We start from the raw sequence: 27,527 nt of genomic DNA, 5'->3' as shown, positions 1-27,527 counted from the left end.
GCCGGCGATCGAGAATCAGTACTCGATCGATCGACGGGTTCCCATCATGAATCATGTATGTGCGCCTCTAATGATCATGATGACAAAGGGAATTTCCCCTTTTCATCCATGAAAGCCGCCGCACATCCATGCAGTACGTACAGTGGATCGAACATGGTACTTCTCCACAAGCAAGTGAATTAATAATACGTGGAAGTTGACGATATGCATGGCAACAAATAAAACCACTTGATCATGATAATGCAGCCGTCACTTACTCAGCCTTTTCTTCTTCATTTATCTTTTCTTGGAAGCCAAGATCATAGACTTATTATCGGAAATATATATTAATTATATATGGTCAAGCAACCTTTTGACAAGGAATTATATGCTATTCATAATTAATGAATTTCGTTTATTTTTTTATGTTTTGTAGTGCTCCAAGATTACGATTTTTAGAATCTGATTCAGCTTCATGATCACCAACGACTGCTTTCGTCTCTAAATATTATTGTTGAACGATAAATTATTGTTTGAACGGTACTGAGACTGTTTTTGAGAAAATATTTGAATTTCATACCTACAAGTGACTTTTAAAGACGAAAAAATCTCTCTCAAAAAAATATCGCCTTTAAAAGTCAAATTTATTGCAGTGATTTCATGAACTATCGGTCTAGATTCAATGAATAACCCAGAAAACTCAGGGATCATCGAGTAAATATATCTTAGTGATCTCATCACTAACGCATGCACGTACAAGTACATATAGTATTTTCATGTTAATTGTATGAATATCATGTACGTCTCCGAAGGACCCGGGAAGCCTCTTGAGAAGGTTTAGTGAAACCACCACACTTTGTGTTGGTGAGTCTATGGTATTATATAGTTGCATTTACATGAGTATATATGGAAATTACATATAGAGATTGATTACAAATAAATGAGAGAAAATCAAGTAAATAAAGGAAAGAATAAGGCTACACTAATCACGGGTCAATGAAGACTATAAAAGGAAAGAAGTTGGCTTTCAAGAAGGGGAAGAAGTTGGCTTTTCCATAAGAGATAGTTGGTGGAAGAGAGTTTGATGGTGACCATGTGAATTAAGGTGTTGAAAGGGAGGAGGGCGGGGAAGGTTTCGGTAGCCATGAAACAAGAATGCTGGATAGAGGATGTTAATCCGGTTTGGCTCGTGATACCATGAGAAGGTTTAGTGAAACCACCACACTTTGTGTTGGTGAGTCTATGGTATTATATAGTTGCATTTACATGAGTATATATGGAAATTACATATAGAGATTGATTACAAATAAATGAGAGAAAATCAAGTAAATAAAGGAAAGAATAAGGCTACACTAATCACGGGTCAATGAAGACTATAAAAGGAAAGTCTTGTATTAGGGCAGAGGATCTTCATCCTCAACACCTCTGACGGCTCTCATATACTACACTCCGCACGAGCCAGTGGAAAATTGAAAGCTTATTATATTATATATACGTAGTTGATGGCGATGGGAAATAGAGCCAAAGCGAAACGTTGGATACAGCAAAATATAAATACCCATGCACTTTCCAACGAAGCTTTAACTCACCCTTCAACTCCGGCCTGCCGGCCTCCCCTTCTAGCTACGACTCAGCTAGCTAGCTGCTCGTTTGGAAAAACTGTACGTCATCTATGGCAGTGTGACGCGCTTGTAAGGCATTGCATGGACTGAAGCCGGCCATGTTAATGGTCGTGGTTCAGCTTAGCTTTGCTGGGGTGAATGTGTTGTACAAATTGGCCGCAAATGATGGAATGAACTTGAGGGTTCTCGTTACCTATAGGCTATCGCCTCGTTTTCGCTGCTGCAGTTGTTGTCCCTCTCGCTCTCTTTTTTGAAAGGGATGTGCGTGTATATATATATATATATATTATATGTATACATGTATTAATAAATTGACTGATCTCTTTAATGTTCTTTTCTGTTGCAATCCATCGAAGTGATAATATAATTTCATCCTCATAGAATGCAGGGCCATGGAAGTTTAAACAAAACAAAAAAAATCCAGAAGTTGATATTCTATTAGACATGCACACACATATAAACAGAAAAGAAGAAGAAGGAAGATAGTATAAAATCTGAGTGATTAATTATTCCGCCTGCGCATGCATCTAAATTTCCATGTACTATATAGGGATCCGGACACTAATATATACACATGCCATTGGCAGGAATAGTAGGCCAAAGTTGACATGGATAGTACTCTTCCAAGCATTTCTTTGCGGGATATTCGGGTAATTTGCATGCATTTTATTTTACCAATTGGTTCTGATCTATTTGATTTTCAGCTGTATGCATATACATATATAAGGGATTGAATTAATGATACCCTAATTGCAGGGGATCATTACATCAAAATTTATGTATTGAAAGCTTAGCCTTGACATCAACAACATTCGCATCAGCCATGTTTAACTTAGTTCCTGCCATTACCTTCATCTTGGCCGTCTCTTTCGGGTGGGATACCTCTCTCTCTCTTTGTCTCTGGTAAATCCATGCACCTCCGATCCATAAACTTGTCAAAAATCACATACTTTTAATAACTTTAATGTAGATAAATGAAATAGCTCTTTTGGTTTTTGTTTTCTAGAACAAAGCATTCATATTTTTGATCAATGTGTTAATCTGCATCTTGCTAAAAAGTCTGGTGATTATTAATTAGAGCTTGTACGTGGTCCTTATTTTTGAATAGGTTAGAGAAGCTGAGTCTAGGGACAATTGCAGGAAAGGCTAAAGTGTTGGGAACATTAATGGGAATAGGTGAGGCTATGCTCCTCACCTTCTATAGAGGGGCAGAAATTAACATATGGTCTACTCATGTTGATCTACTGCATCATGGCCAACATCAAACTTGAGGACATTCAGCAGCATCCCTAGAATCCGAAAATCGTCTTTTGGGTTCTATATTGGCTCTAGGTGGTTGTTTCTCATTTGCCTTCTGGTTAATAATTCAGGTGACTATATAAACATATTGCTGTTTTTTTTTTTTTTTATAAATTTCATGAGGACTTTTTTGCTCTATCAGTCTGGCCACTTTGTATAAATTATTGATTAATTGCTATTAAACAGACTAAAATGAGTGAGAGATATTCGTGTCACTACTCGACCGCAACTCTGATGTGTGTGATGGGAGCTATTCTGTTGGAATATAAAAACTCAGATTGAAGCTTTGGAGTTGAAATTAAGGGAAGCTAAACAGAAAAGATGAGGTTTCTAAATGACAGATAAATTAGGTTGAAATGCAGATGAGATAAATTAGACAATGTTAGTTAGTATACGTGTCTATAAATAGAAAATGATGTAAAGGAAGTATTATTCATTCAGTATTCAGTACATTCAATTGATTGAGAACTTTGCATTGAGTTTTCCTCTCAAATTTTTCTTCCACGTTTCCATTTCTCTGTTCTTGATTCTTCAAGTTACAGAATTTTACATGGTATCATCGTCCATAAACATTCCGCTGCCTTCTCCTTCTTTTTCTCAAATTTTTCTAGAATTCTTGTTGTTTCTTTATTCTGCTTGTATGGCAGAATCCTCTGATGACTCTTCTCCTCCTTTGGGAAATCCTTCTGATGATTCCTCAAGTTACTATTATCTGCATCCATCTGATAATCCTGGAGCTCTTCTTGTATCTGAAATTTTTCTGGTGACAACTATGTAGATTGGAGTAGATCCATCACAATTGCTCTCACAATCAAAAACAAAGTTGCCTTCATTGATGGAAGTTTGCCTCAACCTAACCCTGCAAATGTTCGACTCGAGATTGCTTGGTTACAGGCAAACAATCTTGTGCTTTCTTGGCTAATGGATTCTATTGCAAAGGAGATTCGAGGTAGTCTTCTTTACTTCAATAATGCTACTGACATCTGGAATGAATTAAAGATTCGATACCTGCGTAGTGATGGTCCAAGAGTATTTGCTTTGGAAAAATCCTTGAGTTCTATTTCTCAGGGCTCGAGTTCAATCATTGAGTACTTTAGTGGTTTCAAAGCACTATGGGATGAATATGTTAGTTATCGTCCCCTTCCCACTTGTAATTGTGGATTTATGGAAAAATGTACCTATTCAATATTGAAGAATCTTGCTGATCAACAACAAGCTGACTATGTCATGAAATTCTTGATTGGATTACATGATTCTTTTTCAGCAATTCGCAGGCAACTATTGCTTCTCTCTCCATTACCATCAATGGGCAAGGTTTTCTCCTTATTGATACAAGAAGAAAACCAACGTTCTTTAACTAATGCAGTGCATATCCCTTTCGATTCCCATGCTATGGCTGCTGCACAACCATTCACATAAACTTCTTCAAATGCTGTTAAGTTCAGCAAAGTCAAAGGCAAAACAGATGTCATTTGTTCCCATTGTGGATTTTCTGGACATCTTGTAGATAAGTGTTTCCAGCTTATAGGCTATCCACTAGGATGAAAAGGGCCTTGAGGAAAGAGAAGTAATTCTACACGATTGCCTAACGCAAACATTGCATCTTCTATGGAGCAAAACTTAAACAACCCATCTATGTTCTTTTCTCAAGAGCAAATTCAGAATTTGATGACTCTTGCCAATAGTCTATCTTCTTCTTCTATCAATTCTAACCCTGCAGCTAATACTGCCTCACATCAAGTAATAATCCCAATATTCTTTGTTCAGCTAATGTCTCATTAAATCATAACTCTCCTTGGATATTGAATACTAGAGCAACAGATCATATGATCTGTTCTCGTCATTTGTTCACCTCTATAAAAATCCCAACAAGATCTTCTTCAGTTCATTTACCAAATGGTCACTCAGTTCCTATAATCTTTACTGGCACTGTTAAATTCTCCCCTGATCTAGTTTTACACAACGCTCTCTATGTTCCTTCTTTTCATATCAACCTCATTTCTGCTTTCAAATTGGCTAAAGAAAATTATGTTGCTTTATTTTTCTTTCAATCCAAATGTGTAATATTGTAGGACCTTAGCAAATGGAGGATGATTGGGCTTGCTGAAGTCAGAAATGGTCTATACCACCTAATCAATTTTTCTGCTGCTACACAGAAGGAAATTCCTGATTCAAACAACTCTTTTTTGGCTAACACATCTACCATTAGTCCTGACATATGGCACTTTCGTTTGGGACATTTATCTTTTGCCAAACTAAAACTCATTAGTTCTAGCTATTGATTCTTCTGTAAAGATATCTCATAATCCTGTTTGTGAGATCTGTCCTCTAGCTAGACAAAAGAAACTATCTTTTCTTGTATCACTAAACAATTCAAATAAAGCTTTTCAATTAGTATATTGTGATATTTGGGGTCCTTTTTCCACTATCTCTCATTCTGGCTATAAATTCTTTCTTACCATTGTGGATGATCATACACGATTCACTTGGCTTTTTCTTATGAAAGCTAAGTCAGAAACTCGAGCCTTACTTGCTAACTTCATTGCTTATGCTCAAACTTAGTTTAATGCTCAAATACAAACACTCAGAACAGACAATTGTCAAGAATTCAATATGCCTTCCTTTTATCAAGAAAATGGCATAATACATCAGCTGTCTTGTGTAGAAACTCCTGAGCAAAATGGCAGAGTTGAAAGAAAGCATCAACATTTGTTAAATGTTGCTAGAGCTCTCATTTTTCAATCAAAATTGCCCTTAACATACTGGATTGAATGTGTATTGATAGCTACACATCTCATAAATCGAACCCCCTCATCTGTCCTAAACAATAAAACACCATATGACATACTCTTTCACAAACCTCCTGCATATAGCTATCTTAAAGCTTTTGGTTGTTTGTGTTTTGCCAGCACAATCAACACTGGTCAAGGCAAATTTCATCCAAGAGCTTCAAAATGCTTATTTCTTGGTTATCCACCAAATATTAAAGGATACAAAGTGCTTGATCTCCTTACTCTCAAAATCTTTGTTTCAAGAAATGTCATATTTCATGAGAATGTTTTTCCTTCCATTCCAAACACTACTCAAATACCTTTTATTTTCCCTGATTTTCCTCAAATACATGACTTCACAGTACCTACTAGCCCACAGAATCCACTTTCTGCAATTCAAGAACCTACTTCTTCACAAAATCGATCTTCTAAAATTTCAAAACCCATTACTTCACAAATTCCACCTACTGAAATTCGACCTTCTGAAATTCCAGAACCCATCACTTCACAAAATCCATCCTCTAAAAATCAAACACCTGTTATTTCATAAAATCCATCTTCTGAAACTCAAACAACTGTCATTTCACAGACTAATCCTGAAATTGTAAGCCTTCGAAGATATGAAAGAATAAGGAATCCTCCTTTGTATTTGCAGCATTTTCATTGTGGTAATATGGCTCAATCTACTTCAACATCTAAAAAATCCTTCAGTTGCTACATTCCTTCTTTTGGTAAGCCATACTCTCTTGCTCATTTTCTTTCAACACATCAACTATCTCCTAAACATGAAGCCATTACTTCTGCCTTGTCATCTACTTTTGAACCTAAGACCTTCAAACAAGCCAATTCTTACCCACAATGGTAAGCAACCATGTTAAATGAGATAAAAGCTCTTGAATTAAATAAAACATGGGAACTTGCAATATTATCTCCTAATAAGACTGTAATTGGATGTAAATGGGTATATCGTGTTAAATTCAAGGCTGATGGCACAATTGATAGATACAAGGCAAGGTTAGTAGCAAAAGGCTACCCCAACAAGAAGGTCTTGATTTTTTTGACACATTCTCACCTGTAGCTAAAATGACAACAGTGAGGACTTTGTTATCCATTGCTGCCATTAAGAATTGGCATTTATATCAACTTGATGTAAACAATGCTTTCCTCCATGGAGATTTAAATGAAGAGGTCTATATGCAACTACCACCAGGGTACTTCTCCTCACCAACTGACCCAAGAGTTTGCAAACTCAAAAAGAGCCTATATGGTCTAAAGCAGGCCTCAAGACAATGGTTTTCCAAGCTATCATCTTCTCTACTTCGGTTTGGTTTTATTCAAGGGAAGTCTGATTCATCTCTATTCATCAAGCATAATTCAAATAGTTTTATAGCACTTTTGATTTATGTTGATGATGTGATTCTTGCCTCTAATAATCTTGATGATATACTCACTGTCAAAAAGTTCTTACATGACTCTTTTACTATCAAAGACTTGGGAGAACTAAAGTATTTCTTGGGGATTGAAGTAGCTCGATCAACCAAAGGCATAACTTTGTGCCAACGAAAATATGCCTTAGATATCTTGCAAGATAGTGGTTTTTTAGGTTGTAAACCTGTGGCATTTCCTATGGAATCTACACTTAAGCTGAGTGCCAATGACTCATCACCTCTTTTATCAGATCCTGCACAATATAGAAGATTAGTGGGTTGGTTATTATACCTCACTATAACTAGACTTGACATATCCTACTCAGTACAAGCATTAAGCCAATTCATGGCTCATCCTAGTAGCAATCATCTTCAAACTGCTGAAAAGGTTCTTAGATATATCAAAGCAACACTAGGGCAAGGAATTTTTCTATCTGCTCATTCATCTCTTCATCTAAAAGTCTACTCAGACAGTGATTGGAGTGGCTGCATTGATATCAAAAAAAGTGTTACTGGCTTCACAATTTTCCTTGGTGACTCTCTTATCTCATGGAAATCAAAGAAACAGCCAACAGTTAGTCGATCCTCAGCTGAGTCTGAATATAGAGCTCTAGCCTCCACCACATGTGAACTACAATGGCTGATCTACTTATTAGCTGACCTGAAAATCCCTCATCCACAAGCTGTTTTGCTTTATATAGACAACAAACTAGCCTCTAAAATTGCTTCAAATCTTGTCCAACATGAAAGAACCAAGCACATTCAGCTAGACTACCATTTGGTCCGAGAAAAACTGCAAGAAGGTTTAATCAAGATAATTCATATTTCATCCAAACATTAGCTGGCAGATATTCTGACTAAACCACTTGGTTCTCTCAATTTCCATCATTTGATCCACAAGATGGGAATGATAAACATCCATTCCCCTCTTAAGGGGGGGTGTTGGAATATACAAACTTAGATTGAAGCTTTGGAGTTGAAGTTAAGGGAAGCTAAACAGAAAAGATGAGGTTTCAAAATGATAGATAAATTAAGTTGAAATGTAGATGAGATAAATTAGGCAATGAAAGTTAGTATACGTGTCTATAAATAGAAATGATGTAAAGGAAGCATTATTCATTTAGTATCTAGTACATTCAATTGATTGAGAACTTTGCATTGAGTTTTCCTCTCAAATTTTTCTTCCACGTTTCCATTTCTCTGTTCTTGATTCTTCAAGTTACAGAATTTTACATATTCAGTCTACTGTTTTTGCCCTGTGCATGGAGAGTGATTGGAGCCAATGGAAGTTGGGTTGGAATATCAGGCTTCTTACAGTCTCTTACTCGGTACTTACTTTTCCTAAGGATTGTACCTCGTATATATCCTTGTTAATTCAAAAAGAAAAAAATAGAAGAGAATACCAGGCTAGCTAGTAGATACAACTTTGGGTGTGTAAGGCTTGCACAAACAAACTAATCTGACTTAATTGGGTGTGTAGGGAATCGTAGGATCAGGACTTGCAATGATTTTGATTGTGTGGTGCGTGCGCATGAGAGGTCCTATGTATGTCTCCATCTTCAACCCTTTGATGCTTGTTTCAGTTGCCATCTTGGGGTCATTAGTTCTAGATGAGAAGTTGCACCTTGGAACGTACGTTTATATATATATATATATATAATGACTCTTAACCTAATTAATATTATTATTTATAAAAAAAATGACAGCATATTAGGATTTGTGCTGATTGTGTGTGGGTTATACGCGGTTTTGTGGGGAAAAAGGAAAGAGACGAAGAAGAAAACACAAGTAGCAAGCTACAGCTCCCCAGAATTAGAATAATCTGCATTGACTGATATTGTTATCACCTCTCCCACTAATGACCATCTTCATAACAACAACAACACTAATATTAATCAAAGTCTTAAAATTACTGAAACCCAGCTGTCTCCAGCCTTTCATGTTATTGCTCTCAGTACTACTGCCAATTCATTGGAAAAGTAAAATCGATTGAGATCATTAATTATTACAGATCATGAAAAAAAAATGGTATGGATCCAATTGGAGACTCACATGTATGTCATGCATGCATTGAAGTTAATTCTTTCCCATTGAAACTTGAAAGGATAAGACAAATAACATGGGATGGATCCTTTTTTTTCCCCTTTAGTATAGTACTACTTTTAATTAACTTCATTCAAAAGAAACAATACTAATTAATTATGTTTGAGAAATTTTATTTGCAGTCCCCAAATGGGACTGCATGTGCAGACCCTTTATTAAAGGAGAAAAAATATTATTTTAAAAGAAATATTTTAGTAATTTTAAAAATAAAATTGCCTGTGCCTATATTGCAGTCCCAAATGGAGACTGTACGCAGCATTGCTCATTATGTTTTGCTTTCCTGAAAAATAATGTGTACTCTCAACTCTGTATGCATATATTGGGATTTACAGTACTTGGGGTAGCTGTATTGACTATATTTATCAAAACTGTACTCACTAGAACAATTTATGGTTTTTCCTGGGAGTAATTTTGTTGCAATTAGTATATATTTGTGCCAGAATTGACTTTCTTGCCATATCTTGCTGTAGTTGGCTCCCTGGAATTCTTTAGCAACAAATAGTACTTACAGCCGTGAACTTACTTCTGATCAAAATTATAATTATTTCTGGTAGTAGGTGATTGTGAGAAATATACATAATATTCTCCGTAGGAGAAAGATTGATTCAAGACACCTTTGGCCCACATAAAATTTTTTTTCTAACTAAACTACTCGCTGGAAATACTTATTTATGATTCATACTGTTGGTAGGAAATTCAAAATTCTCTTCCCTTCAGTCCTGGAAAAGCTTTTATTGCCAACTATTTATGTGGGTAAAAGTTTTGTCCCACATGTAATTTACAAGAATTAATTATTTACTGCATATATATTCCACCATAAATACTTTGTTGCAACTGTATAACAATTGCTGGAAAAAGTCATTTCTTACCTTGATTATGGCAGCAAATTCTTTTTTGCCATGTACATACATGGTTAGTAAAAGTACTCTTTCCTAAATGCTAAAGAAGTCATAAAAAAGTATTTCTGGGAATATCCAATATTGCTGAGAATAATTATTAGCTGTGTACAAATATTACAGGAAAAAAAGTATTTTGTGCGAACTATTTGATTGGTAATTATATTCATTTTTTGGCATGAGTGATTGAGCTACATATTTTCTTTTGCTTTATTGCAGTTTAGTGGGTAAAATGGTTGGCTGACCATGAACCAATTTGACCAACGAATTATGAGGTCTTCATGCTCTACCACAAACTAATTTCCAAGTATTACTTTAGTCAAATGCACAAATAATCATAATCATTATTCTTCTTATGAGACCTGTATGCATGCCAAGTTCTAATTATGCTGTGTAATGCAACAGCTTCTATATAGAACTTCCCAACTCTTACAGCCTGCAATTACCTCATATCCTTAAAGTTTAGACCAAGTCTACTTCAACCAACATACATATATTGATTTTAATGGTGTCATTATAGTTACCAACATGTATATACTTACATAAAGTTGATATTCCAAGTTGTAGAATATTTACATGGACAACAAGAGTTCCCTTGATTAATTAAAACAACTTGTAAGCAAATACATCTAGTTTAGTAATTTTGAAACACCTTCCTAGATGGAGCATTCTTCTTGGTGCAAGCTACATGCATGCATGGACACTTGGTTCATTATTGTAGCTATGTAGTTGGATATCTATCTTCACCAATTGTAACTTTTGATGAAACTATTCTAATTAACTGAGCTGCAAAATTGGAAACACCAATGGTAAAGATTAGTATATAATCAATTTCTATCAACCTAACCTGGAAATTCCAAATTAACTTGAAAATAATCATCTATTGCCCTTGGCCTTGTATTTAACTCCAAATATCCATCAAGAATGTGATACATGTCTAAAATGATCCATAGAATTTTGTATTTTTTGTCTATACATATTACACCTACATAGGGAAATACCTATAGGTTTGGCTGAGTTTTCTTTGAGTTCTGTTAGTACTGTAGTTGGCCCCAATTTTGTAAAAATGAAGTTTACTTGTATATAAAGTAGCTTGTCTTTGTCCCACTTGCAACTTAATTAAGTTATTAAAAGTTTTGGCTTAACCTATACAACTATATAAACACCATACTAGCCTTAACTGGTAAAATTTGATTGCTACTTTTTTTACAAACAAAGTCCCCACATCACCAGACTAACCAATATGCCCAATACAAGGATACATATAGCTTGTTGGAAGGATTTTACTTTTTACTTATCAAAAAGGTTTCTCAAAAGTTAAAAAAACTTGTACTCCCATATATAGTGATGCCTATGCATCTCCCAAATCAGTCTCAGTATCTAGGACTCCACTTTTGTCATACGGGAAGATAGCTACTTCTCAACATCTAAAAAATGGGTCCTAATAGCATCCACGTCTCTTTTAAAAGCATCACGTTCGCTCTTTAAGTACTCTGCATCATTCTTGTTCTTCTCATTCTCCTGGCTAAAATGTTAAAACTCCATATTTTTCAACAATGATTGAGATGGTTCGGATATAACTAAGTGGCTTAAACCTCTCACATAGCCAGATTGATGTCCTAACACCTCCTTGCATACAGTATTTGTTGCATCATCCATGTTAGCTTTTGGTTCCATCTCATTCAACCTTTCAACCATCATATTCTTCATTATATTAAGTATTTAAGTGCTAGCCATACACTAGTCTATTCTATATAATTATGTCAAAATGTAGAGAAACAAATATTTACTCACATAGTTATGCTTAGCAATTTCAGTAATGAATCTACTATTTTTTTTATAGACCAATACACCTCCCTAAAAAGCAACCAAATTTGGAGCTATCTCCCGCTTTGGAGTGTTACGAAAGCATATTTCGAGAATAGTATTTTCCATCAGGAAGAAAGAATACAATAAAGGAAATAAACTATTAAACTTTGTAGTGTTTACCCTTTCCTCCAGGAGCCGAACAATAGACTTTCTACCATACGTGTGAATTCATCCGTTGATTCTCCCTATTATTTTTGTTCTTCTTTGACAGATTCTAGAATTCATATCAAAAGTGGTTGATCAATTATTTTGTAGTAAAGGAAAAATAACAAAAACAAATCTCATGTGTATCATGACTAATCAAATCTAAAAATCAACTCCAGAAAATAATAGGGTTTCTGTTAGCTTAAATTCTTCACTTGCCCATCTCTTACGTACATAAACATTCTCAAACACTTTCTTCCACCATAGTTGTCCGACCGGAAATAGCCTCATCATTTGTTTCGCACTCATTGTACTTGCGGTGTAGTAGATAGTAGAAATCATTACACTTTTGAGAAAAGTGCCATTGTCATAGTCTCTTGGTGATTGCTTTTAGTCCAATCCAATACAAAATTAGCCTAATCACAAGAGGTTAATGTATATTGAGTATGCAAAAGAATGTTCAATTAACTATAAAATTACAATTAGGAACAAATAATACCTGAACACAATCTATTAGCTCATCCTTCTCTTTTTATCTACACGAGTCTAGCTTGCATGTGTCAAATTTGCATATAGTTTGACAATATGTGTCACTCGTAGTGTAAAAATTGAGGCATTATGATAGCATACTCCTCACTGGTCATCCTTAATATCTAAAGATATTTTCCCATATTTAAGAATATGGTCATATTTCGTACACCTTATTGGTCCCTGATCATGTTTCTTTGTAACAAGATCTATAGAACAAGACCACAATATTAATAAGTGGATTATAAAGATAAAGACAACTAACTATACACAGAAAAATTATTAGCAACAACCTTAAACATATGGTAGAGATATTTTACCTATAACATCCATACTCTACCAGCCTCATTGACGGGAATTGTTGACTCCTCTAGTTCAACACTTGGTGCTTGAGTGGACTCATCTCAAAATAATGGAATCTCATCTATCAGTATGCTTACTTGAGGTTGTTTTTCTAATTGGCCTCTATTGGAAGCTGATGCTACATGCCCAGCATGCCCACCAAGAACTTTCTTTCTTCCTCTCCTAGCATGCACCATTTTTCTCAACAGATGAAGCCTGATTTCTCCCTTAAGAGAAAAAGGGTATACGATTATGTATGTACAACAAAGATGAACAATAACTACACAAGGGCCAAAAACAATACTTCATCACTAATGTAATGTAATCGAGCAATACTATTAATATATCTGTGGAATACTATACATCATCAATAAACAATATCAAAATTGTACTCTTTACTAAAAATTAAAGCAAAAACATTATATAGCTTTATTGAAAGTGTAGCCAACCTCATATATATTAAGTATTACATACCAAAAATTGTAGTGACATATATATTCAATGGCACTAAAGTCCTGGTTATTGAAGAAACAAAACATCATGCCTTTGCCCCCTAATGTATCACCCATAATGTAGAGACCACATCGAGCAATATACGTATGAACAGTAATAAGTGCAATCTCAAAGCTACAATATATCTTTCAACATGTATAGAACCTAGGTATAGTTAGAAAAACTTTTCAAGAGGGATAGGGGCATGATATAGTGACTTTTAGAAACATACAGTTAACCGATGATCTAAGAGAAAGAACATACTTGCGAATCCTTGAACCATAAAAACTTTAGCTTTGATGGATCTTTTCATTTCACCTTTATATAGTCCATATATAGTGATGGTGTGACACCCCCAACTCCCATGTACACACACTTGGCACTCGGCGATGGGATGCCTGTGACACCCTCGACTCCCACGTACGGACACGTGAAAATCAATGCGTCGAGATAATGATAGATGACAAGAGATTTTTGGGGGGAAGGAACCTGATATAGAGAATTTTATATATAGAGAAACATATTTTTTAACTTGCTTGGATATATTTAAAGTTGCGAGTCATGTAAAATATCCAGTTTACCTTTCAAATGGATTTTCATCTAACAATTTAAAATCAAAGATATAAGGTAGATATATTACACCTTAAAAAATAGCAAAACAAATGACTGAAGGTAATGGAGCACTCATAATAGAAGTTGGTTTTCTGTAAATTTCCTTCCCTTGACAATCTGAACACCGTAGAACGAAGTGGGTACTGCACCAAGGCTTTGTGTTCCTTTCCAAGCAGATGATTTTAACATTTTCACCCCATCTCTATGCACGCATGACAACCTGAGGTTCTAACCATGCTTTTGGGTATGGTAGAGTTGGACAAGTGCAACTGTCTAGACATGTTTTTGATTTCTGAGCCAACTTTTGAGTTTCCCACCTCAAAACCAAATGTTTATAGTGCAACGGTCATCAACTTTCATTTACTTGTAATTTGTATAGTCCCTGATGAATATACAATGGAGTAGCCCAACTCTACCATATCTAGAACAAAGTTTGGATAATGATTATTATACATAGAATTAAATTGTTTCCTCGATTCTTTTTATTTATATTCATCATTTTTACATTTTTATTTATAGATATATAAATAAATTATACCAACCCATGGAACTTTACTTTAATAAAAAATACACATGATAAAAATTCCTGGTTGGCATGAAGAAAAAAAGTGTGAGAAACAAATAGGATGATAAGATTTTTCCACTATCATATTATTCATTTAATTTTTTAATGGACCATTGCTTTTATTGTGGCAATTGAGATATATTGCAATCTCATTACTATATGATACCAAAGGATATACCAACGATTTCTTCATTGCTGGGATTTAGTTTTAAAACCGCTGGCAAATGTTTTGCCAGCGATTTCCTAATCGCTGGAAAAGGATGTTCGGTTTTTTGAACTTTATAGCGGCGATTAGGAAATCGCTGGCAAAAGATTTCACAACGATTTCCTAATAGCTGGTAAATGTTTCTCAGCTTTTTGTGCTCTATCACGGTGATTAGGAAATCGCTGGCAAAACATTTCCCAGTGATTAGGAAATAGCTAGGAAATGTTTTTCGGTTTTTTGTCCTCTATAGCGGCAATTAGGAAATCACTAGGAAATGTTTTGCTAGCAATTTCATAATCACCACTATTGAATTTTTTTTTGTTTTGAACTTAATGGTAGCGATTGAAAAATCACTGAAAAAACCTAAAAATTGAGTTTTAATAACCCAGTTTTCTTACTGGGTCTCATTCAAATGTACCTAATTCACATGATCAACTAATTATCCATGCATCAACAAATATATCTGAGACCATTCAATCCAATTCAGTTATTTCCTTAGAATGTCAATTCAACCAAGCTCATATATATTTATACACTGGGTGGTGCATTATACTGATCATATCAAGTACAAGCTGAGCTACTAATTAAATAATAAGCATCACTATTATAATAGATTTGAAGACTCTACTATAACTAAAATAACTGCTACCAAGTTCCACACCTCTATTTAAGTGGGACTTTTCATTGACATTGACACCCACAGTTCTACATTTCACATTTGATTAAGAAATGTGGCTAACACGAAGATAGAAAACTGACGTTACTGCTGTGTTGCCCAAGCTTGAATGGCCATATCATCCCGTTGGTCCATTACTCTTATGATCTTTTTCATGAGGTCAGAACATCTATATTGTCCAATGCCTAATGTAAGAGTGAAATGGCTAACTATTACTAAAGTAGGTGAGTTACTTTACAATGACATGAAATATAAATTTTTTTTTTTTTTTTACTATTTTGAAAGACAGTTAATAAATTGGACATTGAAGCTAGCATCATAGAAAAAACAGTTCCAATTGAGATTTTCAACAATTATCTCTACTATAAAGTACAATACAGTTTAGAAGAAAATCAAGCAATCTAGTTCCACCCATCAAATCTTGCCCAGCTTAGGAATTTAAAAACCATTTATGGTCTACCTAGGAATCAGAAGTGCATAACAATGGGTTCCATAAAAATGCAATTTACTTTGAACGCTTTATATTAAAAATAAATAAATAAATAACAGGGAGAAAAAGATTCCAAACCAACCTTCATCTGCAGGAAGTTCAAAGGTCTCTGCATCCTCAATATCGAAGTCCTCAGTCTTCTTTTGGGCCCCACTGATGATCACATACTCGCAATTTTTTGGATCTGTCTGAATAACAATCTCATGCTTACATCATGCAAACTTCATTGCAAACCTCCATATCTGATAGACTCAAAAAGGATATCCAGTGTCAATTGAAAATAGAACTATTCGGAAACACCAAAAAGTTAGCTTTCTCATGAGCTTACACCGTGACCAGAAGATAGTGAACACTAATTCACAATAAAAAATAAACTTGCTTGTCGAGATAGATCGATAAAATTGGACAAGATGCATATCAGTAGAATATGATGAAAAGTAATCATGTGTCTATTTGTTTGCTTTCATCTTCAAAATAAAATCCATCACTGAACATAATCCTTAATCTGTCCACAGTCCTTGCATTCCTATATCAGAGAGAAGTGCCCACGATCAATTGCAAAAGATACCTTTGTCGAATAATAATTTCCCACTTGCTTTTTCTCTGCATTGAACCTAACATACTTAGCAATCATAGAATTGCATCCACCACACCATATATTAAAGGGCATCTCAAACCTGAAAGCAAGGGAAAAAGCAATTGAGAGTTGGCAAAATAAAGAGAGAAGAAAAACAAAAGATAAAACTTAATAAAGAGATGAAAGAGACAGAGATCAAGGAAAAAGAGCCCCAGTCTGATATAGAAAATCTTAAGCCTAGAAAGGCCTGCAAAGAGAAAAGGGTGGGAGGCGAAACTCTTGTTGTCAAACACCAGTTTCAAACAGAGGGTTAAGCCTAGAAAGACCTTTAAAGAGAAGATGGTGGCAAGCAAATTCTAGGCTGTCGGGGTTTCCCCTTTTCCATTATCAGACAAAGTTTACAAGTCAGTAAATCATATACATATCTTTACAAATTTAAGCTTTTGAGACAGGCATGCCATCGGAAACTTGAGAAAATGCATCACCTTATAATCGATATGCCTTGGTCTATTTTCCTTGCCCTCTCTCACAACGCATGTTGACCATGAAACTTGTTCAAAGAACCCTGAAAGAGGAACAGCTGTGAGAATTTAAAAAACTCATGCATCAAAAGCTATCTAATAATGATATAGAGCAACTACTATTAAAGTATACCTGGCTTGGGGTCCATTCCGGAGGATAGTAAAAATTGTCAGCTCTAGTAGCTGCAAGTGAAGACTGCAGAATAATCCAAGCAAAGCAAGTTTAGTACATTCAATGAATTGATAAGATGTTCGAGAAAATTTTTTAAAAAACTCAGGAAACACCAAATAATCATTTGCAGTCCAACAAATGACTGGAATATTACGATTCAAAGTCATGCTGGAATTATGATATCCCAGAGCTTTGTTCAAAAGCAAAATTGACCATGGGAGTAAAGTTTCGTGGGAAATAAAATTTGAGCAGCATTCCTGCTCCCATAAAGTACGGAGCGGAGGATGAGATCATGAACTCAATATCTATTGGCTTTGTGTAAATTAACAAGTTAAAAAAAAAAAAAGAGAGAGACAGAGAGAATAAGAAACACTATACCACTCCATTATACATAGAGTGGAAAACTATCATGTAAGTGCCGCATAAAGTTCTTTCTATATGGAAAAATAGAAAAAAATTATAAATAACAAATTCAGAGATCTATTCAAAGGTAATGGCTGTAAATAGTTCTAAAATTACGATGGATCTCACAAAAGTAAAGCTAGCTAACGGTAAATTTCTCTAAAACCATCACACACCTAAAGAAGAATCCTACTATATCTAAATTGCTTCCCATTTCATAGGATGAGTCTCTAAGCTTTAGAATATTGCTATACACTTGGGCTATGCCTATTTACTTGTCTTAATAAAATTTTCTTATAAATTTTTTTATCGATAAAAAAGGGCTATAAAAAAAGAATTCTTATCTATTTAACTTGTCTTAATCTATTTTAATCTTATCTATAAAAAAAGGGCTAGACCAACAATGACAAGATAATTTAAACCATTCATAAAAGATTTCTTCAGTTGGTAGAAGAAGAAATCAAAGAATGACACTCCAAACTCAATGTTTTCAAGTATCTTGCATGCACGGAAGATAATTCTCAGCTATCGTTGATCAAGAAAGAACTCTGATGCTACCACGGCCCAAATCATCTAATCAATTCCAATCACATGGCTGTGAAATCAGAGGACCCAGAACATTCAGCGTACAAATAACACCGTAACCCCAAGTGTGGTCTCAAGCATACATCTCGTGTAATTTACCCGATCATCTCCAATAGAAAGTTAAAAAATTCAAGTTACAGAACAAAAGTAAGGGACTTATTGATTATAACTTTTTCCCAAACATTCGAGCTTTAATTAATCCGGATTAGATCGGCTAATCCCTTTTTTACTCATGAAAAAAAAAAAAAAAATCAAATCGTTCATTTATATTCAATTAAAGAACAAATCAAAAGTCCAAACAAATAAATGAAGAAAGCCCCAAAGGAAACGCACCTAAATCCAAAACCTGGGAGTCTTTGAAATAAATAAAAAATCTTAATATGATATCCCTTTTTACGTGTATTTTTATTAAATGATTATTTTATTTATTATAGTTTATAAATTTTTATTTTTTAAATTTAATGTATTATACGTTAGGTTCATTTTATGATTTTAAGTTATGTAGATTATTTTAATATGCTTTCTTGTTATTAATTATTATTTTACATTTAAATTTCTCATTAATTTAAAATATTCTATAATTGAGTTTTAAATATTTTATTTTTTTAATATTCAGTTGTAGTATTTTTATTTAAATTTTAATTATTTTAATGCGCCTCTTTACTTTCTTGCAAGCTTATTTTTTCAAAGTGGGTTTGTTTTAGTGTTAGTTTGCTAGATTTTGAGCCCAAGCCCATCCAGATTTGGCCCAGCCCGTGAAGCTCAGCCCTTCCCATCCAAAACGATGCCGTTTGAAAGCCCATAGGATTGCTTCACTTCTTCTTCTTTTCTCCCTGCGCCGACCACTCCCCTTCTCCTTCTTCTTTTTCAGTTTCAGTTTCAGTTTTAGCCTCATTTTCAGCTCATTGTCGCACGGTCAGCTGCATCTCTTCTTCTCCATTTATTTCTTCTTCTCTTGCCGTGCATCTTCTTCTTCCTCTTCATTTTATTTCATCTGTTTCTCTCTATTTTTGCAGGTGAAACCGTGGGTCTTGTCCCTGTTTTTAGCTCTATAATTCATGCTCGATTTTCTCTCATTTTCATCTTATATTTTCGGGTCCTAGTTTGTGGCTTGATCCTCGTTGTTTTTCTGTTGATTGGGACCCATTAGCGTGTTCTTTGAAGTTGGATTTGCCCAGTTTTGTGCCGAAAAATATACTCTGTTTTTTGGCTTCATTTCTTGCTCGGTTTCCCCTCTCTTTGCCTCTATAAATTTCGTGTGCTTGGTAGTGAGACATCCCTTGTAATTTTCTGTAGTTTTAGACTCACTTTTGTTCTATTTTTGGCTAAACCGTGCTCCGGTTTTGAGCAACCCGTGACCCTATTTTGGATCCCAAACCGTGAAGCCTCCATGTCCTTTTCTCTCTTGTTAATTCCTTTGGTATTTTCGGTTTTATGCTTGGGAAATCCCCTTGCTTTTCTATTTATTTTGGTTTGTCCGTGTTCTGGTTTGACCATAAATCCGTGCCCCTGTTTTGCCCATAAAACCATGAGCTTCATTTTCAGCTCTCGTAGATTTTCGGTTCTGGCCATGAGCTACACTTACAGTTAGGGGTTAAAAAAAAAAAATAGAAAGACCGGTAAATCGGACCGGATCAAACCAGTGGCATCAGTTTGATTTAAAGTCCGGTTTAAAGGTTGGTTCGGTCCAGTATTGATTTTAGTTTTTTTAAAATCAGTTAAAATCGGTCTGGTTTCAATTTTTCTTATTGTTAAAATCGGACCGGACCGATTTATATATATATTTTTAATTTTTTATATTGTATATAATATTTATATATAATATATAATTATATATAAAATAGTTTTGTATTATATGATAAATTACTAATGAATATAATATTAAATTTTAAAATCTTATATCATTTTGCTTATTGTATTAATAGTTATACTAATATTCTATAGTGTATATTAATAATTATACTAAGACTATATCACTATATATTATAATATATCATTATATTATATATTATACTATATCATTATAGTCTATAATATATATTATAATATACTATAATATATTATCACTATAGTATTATATATATACTATAATATATTATATTATATAATGTATAATATAGTACATTAAAATTGGTGAAATCGGACCGAAAACCGGTAAAACCGGAGTACCGGTTTAGGATGGTAACTGGTGCGTAATCAGTTTTGAAAAATATAAAATCGGTACATACCGGTTCGGTCCTAAATTTCGTCTAAAACCGGACCGAACTGGACCGGTTACACCCCTACTTCCAGTTATCACTTACCATTTTATTTCAATAAAATCAGCTCCCTTATTTTTGAAAATTTCACTTTAAATCCCTTTATTTTTTAAACTCATTTTAATCCCAAAAATTGTAATTTTTGCTAAATTATTCTCAAGTTAGCTTTAAGAGTTTATCGAGTATTTGATCTCAGAAATATTTGCTTTTAAAAACGTTATAAGTATTTTTCAAACTTCATTTTATATTTAAATATATTATTGCTTTTACAATAAACTGTGACTAGTTGGTTATTTTAGACTGAGTCTGAGGAGTCGGGGGTCAGATGAATTTGAGGAAGGAGTTAATTATTTGTTGTTGATGTTGAGATTTGTTGGATAATATGGTCTTGATGTGTGCATTGTATGCTCCATTCATGTTTATGTTTAAAAAAGGAAAAATTGAATTTTTCGTATAATGGCATACATGTACATGTGTTGAATTATGAAAACTCATAAATGAATTTTTAGGTGCGTGTGTATCATGATCCCAAGTTGAGATGTGGTATTATCTCGATGGAGCTTGTCTGGTCACTTGGGAGCTTAATATACTTAGTGACGTTCCCTAGGTTGTTGCTGGGCGACAACAAGAGCGGGTAGGATGGTAACGCTCTCGTACCGACTCCGTGGCCCCTCTACTAGTGAAAGCTAGGGGATGCTTGACTACATACACGCTGGATGCAGAACTGGACATCGCTTGTTATGAAGTCGTGGAATTATTTTTGGGTCAAATGTGATTGTTGGCGTTAGTTTTAATGGAATTATTTTTGGACCAAATATGACTTTTGGCGTGCGTGGAAAAGTATAAATTTTTTTGGGACATGTGCATTGGGCATCTTTTCATGCATATTGTTGAATGTAATATATTTTTATCTTATGACGTTTGGATTAGTGCTTACCTACGACATTATTTTTGGTACTATAAATTTTGATGTAGAGGTTGAGCTAGAGGAGGCAGCTTCACTAGAGTATTGATTGGAGTTGTGTTACTTCTGAAAATTATTTCACTTGCTTTTATGTTATGTAACTTGGATTTGATACAATGTTTGAACTTGTAATATTTTATTACGTGTGTTTAAGAGAATTTATCTTTGACAAAATTCTGGTACTTAGTTGTAAGAATTTTATTATTCGCTGCGTTATTTTTATTGTATACGTGTTACATATATACACATGTGGCACTTGGCAATAGAATGTGTGATCCGTGTTGTCACCACCCCGATGCCTCGATTTTCACATGTCCGTACGTGGGAGTTGGAGGCGTCACACCTAACATGTATTGCCATCGTGAAGAAAAATTTAATGAGAAACAACAACTACTGCAACAAAATATATAAGAATCAAATGAAACAACCTAGAAATATTAAATCTAAGAACATAGAGATTCGAAATTTGCGTACCATCTTTGGTCCTTTAGATATGGTATCTTATGATATTTTAAAAACTCAAGATCCCTTAAAAAATATCAATTACTAAATCAAGCTTCCCAAACCATCCCAAGGAAAGTAGGGGTGTGCAGCGGGGTCTCGCACCCCGCTACCCCGCCCCCGTTCACCCCACCTCCGCACGACGGGGCGGGATACACCGCCCCGCATGGGCCGGGGCGGGGGCGCCCACCCCGCATCTAGTTCCCCTAGCAGGGGCTGGGGGCAGGGGGCGGGGAGGGCCCAACCCCGCCCCGCCCTTACCTATATATATATTATATATATAAACATAAATATTTATATATATAAAAACATAAATATATGTTTATATATATAAATATATATTTATATTTTACAAATTGTGTATATATATTATAATTTGTTAGACTTGTTCACAAATTATGCAATAACAAATTTAAAAACTTTATAATTTAAAAACTATTACACTACAACTTATACAAAATATGTATTAGCAAATTTAAAAATTACATAATTTTTAAATTATAATCATATTTGTAAAATTTAAATTTACAATTTAGATCTAAAAATATTTTTTTTATCACTTTTAAATTTAGAAATAATTTTTTAAAATAACAAAATATAGTTAATATTTGAAGTGAAAATAAGGCGGGGCGGATTGAGTATCTGCCCCTCACCCCGCCCCGAGGATTCGGGGGCAGGTGGCGGGGAGGAAAACCCCACCCCCACACCATGCGGGGCGGGGTGCGGGGAGGGGGCTACCCCGCACCGTATGGTGTGGGTAGCACTCCTAAAGGAAAGTAGGCAAATCTTTCTTGAGTGAGAAACAGATGTGAACAATGTAAATTTAAACATAACCATTAACTAAAATTATTGAAAAGAAATCTTTAGGTAACTGACAATTATAGGTTCTCAACCAATATAGTCAACTAAATTGTTCAGTATGATGCTTGCATAGTAAGTGGTACCTTGAGTGACCTGAAGTGACTTGAAAAGAATCCACTACTTTCATTGCCACACTGTAACATTATTTGGTCCCTTGTCAGAAAAGTACTGAAGTCCTCTTTATACACATTTCTTCATAGATCATACCTTAGCTCCCTCTGTGCATGCTTCCAAATATTTGAAGGCATTCTTGCACTTTGCGTCTTTCTCTCCAAGGCAGCCACTTCATCCTTGTCATCATCATTGTCACCAAGCTCCTCTTTTATAGCTCTCATATGGAATATGTTTCAGATGAAGTAGCCAAGATAGAGGAATAATTAGGGCAGATAAAGAAAAGTAACAATATAAATATTTTCTATTGCATAACTAAAGATAAACAAATAGAAAATAGAAATGTTAATAACAACAATGATAAAATAAAATAAGCGAAAAATGCGAGGTTGCAGCACACTGAAGGGGATTGGATAAGTTTAAGTTACTCTTCTCTTGTGTCCTCTGTAAGTATTAGTGGTCATGATTGCAATCTTTTGTCAAGAGAAAGTTCATTCAAGCTTTTTGATTACGGTACAGGGTCCCACTAAACTGTCAACAAATGGCTTTTGGCTTGGGATCTCATGGATCAGTGTACATTAGAATACTGTACCTAGTAAAGACAACCTTCCTTTAAACAAATAGCACAGCACAACATCCCACTCACAGAAAGTTTTTAATTTTTTTTTCCCAATCAAAGAGCCATTCATTTTCTTTGATTGTCTTTATACTTTAAAGTTGACTACTGCAAGTCCACTTTAAAGCAGAGATATTGAACAAATTAAAGTCCTAAGATTCAAATAAAATATAAGCACCTTAGAGGAAGAAGAAGGCCATTTGAATCCAAAAAATTCAGGATCTGGACTTGTGGGTCTCTTTCAGGAAGCCAACCTAACATATATGTTGGATTTTCTGGCATGATACCACTAACACTTGAACTGTTTTGAGGTAGTACTTGTACCTAATCACATTAGCAAGAAATTAAGTTCACTTTTTTATTTCTCTCCAAACTAGTAATGTAAAATTATTGCGGTATTTTAGTCCATTCTCATTCTAAATTGAAGTCTCCTTGCAGATTCTTTTAACATATTCATCTTTCTTTCTTAATGGCATGGTCTATGACAATCATCATGACTTAACATACCTCTGTAGTTGTCGGAGATGCAACAGAAGAATTGCAGTTTGCTCTAAAACTTTCTGTTGCATTATACGTTTCATAGGATTTAGGATATATTATATAGATCATGGCTTCAAATTGGAAGAAAAAAAATTAATAAGTTCCTTGTAGATCTTTTACCTTGTGCATATGCACATGTCTCAAAGTATCTTTGAGGGTTTGCTCTCGAATTACTCTATAACAAATTATAGTGAGTTATCTATAAATTAAAAGTCAACAATACAAGGGAAAAACATGATGAATAAGTCAAGAGTCAGGGTTTTAGGAACAGGAAAAAGCAAAAAACCTGGCTTCTTAACAGGTTTGAATATCTGCTTCACCCTTTAACTTAAGAAGAGCCCTTTGGAGAAACTGCAAATATACTTAAAATTAATTATCTTAAGCAAATTCTGGTAGCCTTAAAACTAGGGTTGTAGCCAACTTGGCCAATTGAAGATTTGTATTTAGACAGTGCTTACCTCTTGGTTTTGAAATCTTTCGAAATTGCATGGCAATGAGGAAGCGGAACCATCGAATAAATTGGTTCAATTATGGAGTCTAAAGATATGCTCAAAAACTTCTCAGAAAGAGGATGTTAGGCCTAAACTTGTTTATCTCCCCGACGTTGACATAGATCTCTTTATATATATATATAGTAATATATATATATATATATATATATTGCCCAACTATCATATTGACTAACAAAAAAACCACCCAAAAGGCCAAAAAACGTAGGACCCCCCCTTATGGGTCGAGGGAATCATTACACTGAGTCTGTCGATATGATTCAGTGAATGACGGATGATCCCTAAAGAAAGCCTGAAGCATTCTGTCAGTCTGAATTTGATGCTCCCTAAGAGCCCACATCTCTGATCTCATTTCATCTAGCTGACTCTTATACTTTCAGCATCTTTCTTATGCTGTTCAGCATCTTTCTTGTGTCTTTCAATCTCAGACAGGTAGCATTGCATTTTAAGTTAGTCACATTGTCTACTTGACTCGGGGATGACCATTTCCCTGAGTCCTCACACATATCCAAGTCGACGGCCAAGGACCTCTCTAAAGACAGTCGCTGTTGCCTCATCACTTCATTGGCCATCCAACCTAACTTACATCTCTTTCTGCACATTGACAAAACAACGATTATTAACAATCTAGGCATGTACTATGTATGCATTTATTATTATCAGAAAGAAACATAGATCACAGTGACTGTAAGTGTACTACTCATGTAAGTATCTTTTGTAGCATGTATCTCAAACTTATTCTTCTTCTTCGATCAACTCGTCTCCTTATAGAATTCAACTAAATTTCCATTCTTAGCACTCTACATGTGTGAGCAATAAGTATAAGAACATATTTTTCGGTCGGAAAAGTTTATTGTGGTTGACATGTGCATTTTAAGCTTAAAATCATTGAAATTAACCACTACCCAGTAGTAAGGTAATACTATCACAAAAACATATGGAAATTCATTTCACATGTAGAGGACAATATTTACTGTGGCTTATGAGTTCAGAATTTGGACAAGTCTATCGAAATGAAAAGAAATTGGGAGGCATCCTTATACCTCCAATGTTAGCTATAATAAACAACCGGATTTGCTACAACAACATTTAAACATATTAAATGGAAGTATTTATGGTTTAATTTGAGAAATAGCATATATACCTTAAAGGTATCACTGCCTCACCTGCCACACAACTTGACCCATATAAAGAAATCCACAAAGCTTGTCCCATTAGCTAACGCTTTTTCATAGCTTCCATATGATTGATAAATCTTGTGCAAGTCATGATAGAAGGAGTTGAAGTGCTTACGGAGTGCCTTTGTCTCTGTCAATTGGTGGTTTTTGCATTCCCAATCGAACACGAAGTCAGACTATAATTATGTGCCATCCCGTTATTTGGGCAACAATTATACTACACAAACCACTTCCAAACAATCGAAATTAACTAACCCAATAACTTACCCAAACACAGTCAATGAGCTCCTCTTTCATGGCTTGTGGGACATTAGTCCATTTCGCATAACTCATGTCACAATATTATTTAATAATCCATGATACTCGTGTCGTGAACATAGAAGCGTGTTCACAACACAGGTTCATCTTCTCGTTTATCTTTAAAAACACTTTCTCTTGCTTCCTCACATTCTCAAACTTGATGCATCGAGCAGGCCCATGAGTTCATTTTTTCTGTTGCTGTGTTACTATGGGTTCCGTGGGGGCATCCGCAATTGTATTTCAAAATTCACTAGATTAGTGTATGTAATTATAAAGTATCTTTACACTTACAAACACATATAAATAGGTCAACACATGTATTGGAAAAACACACACCAGTTTGTGGTATACTAGAGTCTTCCAATCTTATGTGTTCTTTAGTAGGTAACTATTCCTGCACTGATGAGGGTTCTCCTATAGGCACTGATGTGGGAATTGGGTTGATGGATGATGAGGGACTTGGGGGCTATGTGGAGTCATTTGAGGAGGATTGATTACACTCCTCAGTGTTGTGATATGAGGAGGTTTTCGCTCCCCGTGGTCGGTTGTGGTGTGCCGAGTACAGTACATGGCGCCTTGCACAATACCCTGGAGTCTCCGGCCATCTGCCTCTAGAATTGGGTCCCGCTTGGTCACCTGTGTGTGTATGAGTTAATAACATTGTAATAAACGTTAGGTCCATTCCACATAATAATCTCAAAATCATAGACAAGGTTCGAAAAAAGATCAATTATCTGCCATTTTCAATTACTTTTGGGTAGACTGACCCTTACATTATGAGCATAATATAGACAAAGGAATAACTTAATCTAAATTATATACCTTGATAATTAATAGTGCTCCTTATGCCTCCAACTTGAAGATGTGATTGCATGATAAATTGTTCAAGTTAGGAGAAAGCAAAACTTGTTTGTGCAGTGAAGCCTTAATGCAACGCAATATTGTTTTTCCCTCACCTGAGCAATAATAATATCATACACATCAAAAGTCAAATAATTTTAGAGGAAAAAAATATATGAAAAATAAATGTTATCTTCTAAATATTAGTTAAGTCCATTTATAAAAAATTATATTAATGGTTTTAATAAATAAATCAAAAAAGGTATTTCATAAATTCTCATATTGAACTGTCTGTGTACTGGTACCAATTTCGAATAGGTAATCTATTGTGTCAACCTTAATTCAACAAAGTTTCTGGCTTGCAATTATAAATTTGACATAGACTTTTCGTCTGTTGATAGGTCCTCCTCATCTAAATATTCCCTCTCACTATACGCATCTCCAAAACTAGAAGTAATCATGTCATCATTAATAAAGCCGGATGAATCTATGAATTGACCATCCACATCCATGACTTCTCGTGCATCAATATGGCTAGGTGGTATATCAAGCCTATCCAGTGGAGTTGACAC

At 34.8% G+C, this 27,527-nt stretch overlaps 1 long non-coding RNA gene and 1 pseudogene across 1 annotated transcript; one reads left to right on the top strand and one right to left on the bottom strand.

Annotated features, from left to right (window-relative positions):
• The first annotated feature begins 1,699 nt into the window (after positions 1 to 1,699).
• On the top strand, positions 1,700 to 8,919 carry LOC122315518 (annotated as a pseudogene).
• A 7,087-nt stretch (positions 8,920 to 16,006) lies between these two features.
• On the bottom strand, positions 16,007 to 17,196 carry LOC122315044. Its single transcript, XR_006243936.1, has 3 exons — positions 17,083 to 17,196; positions 16,589 to 16,697; positions 16,007 to 16,262 (listed from the first exon to the last, which is right to left on the bottom strand). It is a non-coding gene; the product is annotated as an uncharacterized LOC122315044 (long non-coding RNA).
• Positions 17,197 to 27,527: the final 10,331 nt, after the last annotated feature.

This window comes from Carya illinoinensis, chromosome 7 (genome assembly GCF_018687715.1).
Source record: "Carya illinoinensis cultivar Pawnee chromosome 7, C.illinoinensisPawnee_v1, whole genome shotgun sequence".
Classification (NCBI taxonomy): domain Eukaryota; kingdom Viridiplantae; phylum Streptophyta; class Magnoliopsida; order Fagales; family Juglandaceae; genus Carya; species Carya illinoinensis.
The sequence above is the reverse complement of the archived record's forward strand: the minus strand, read 5'-3'. Positions and strand labels throughout refer to the sequence as shown.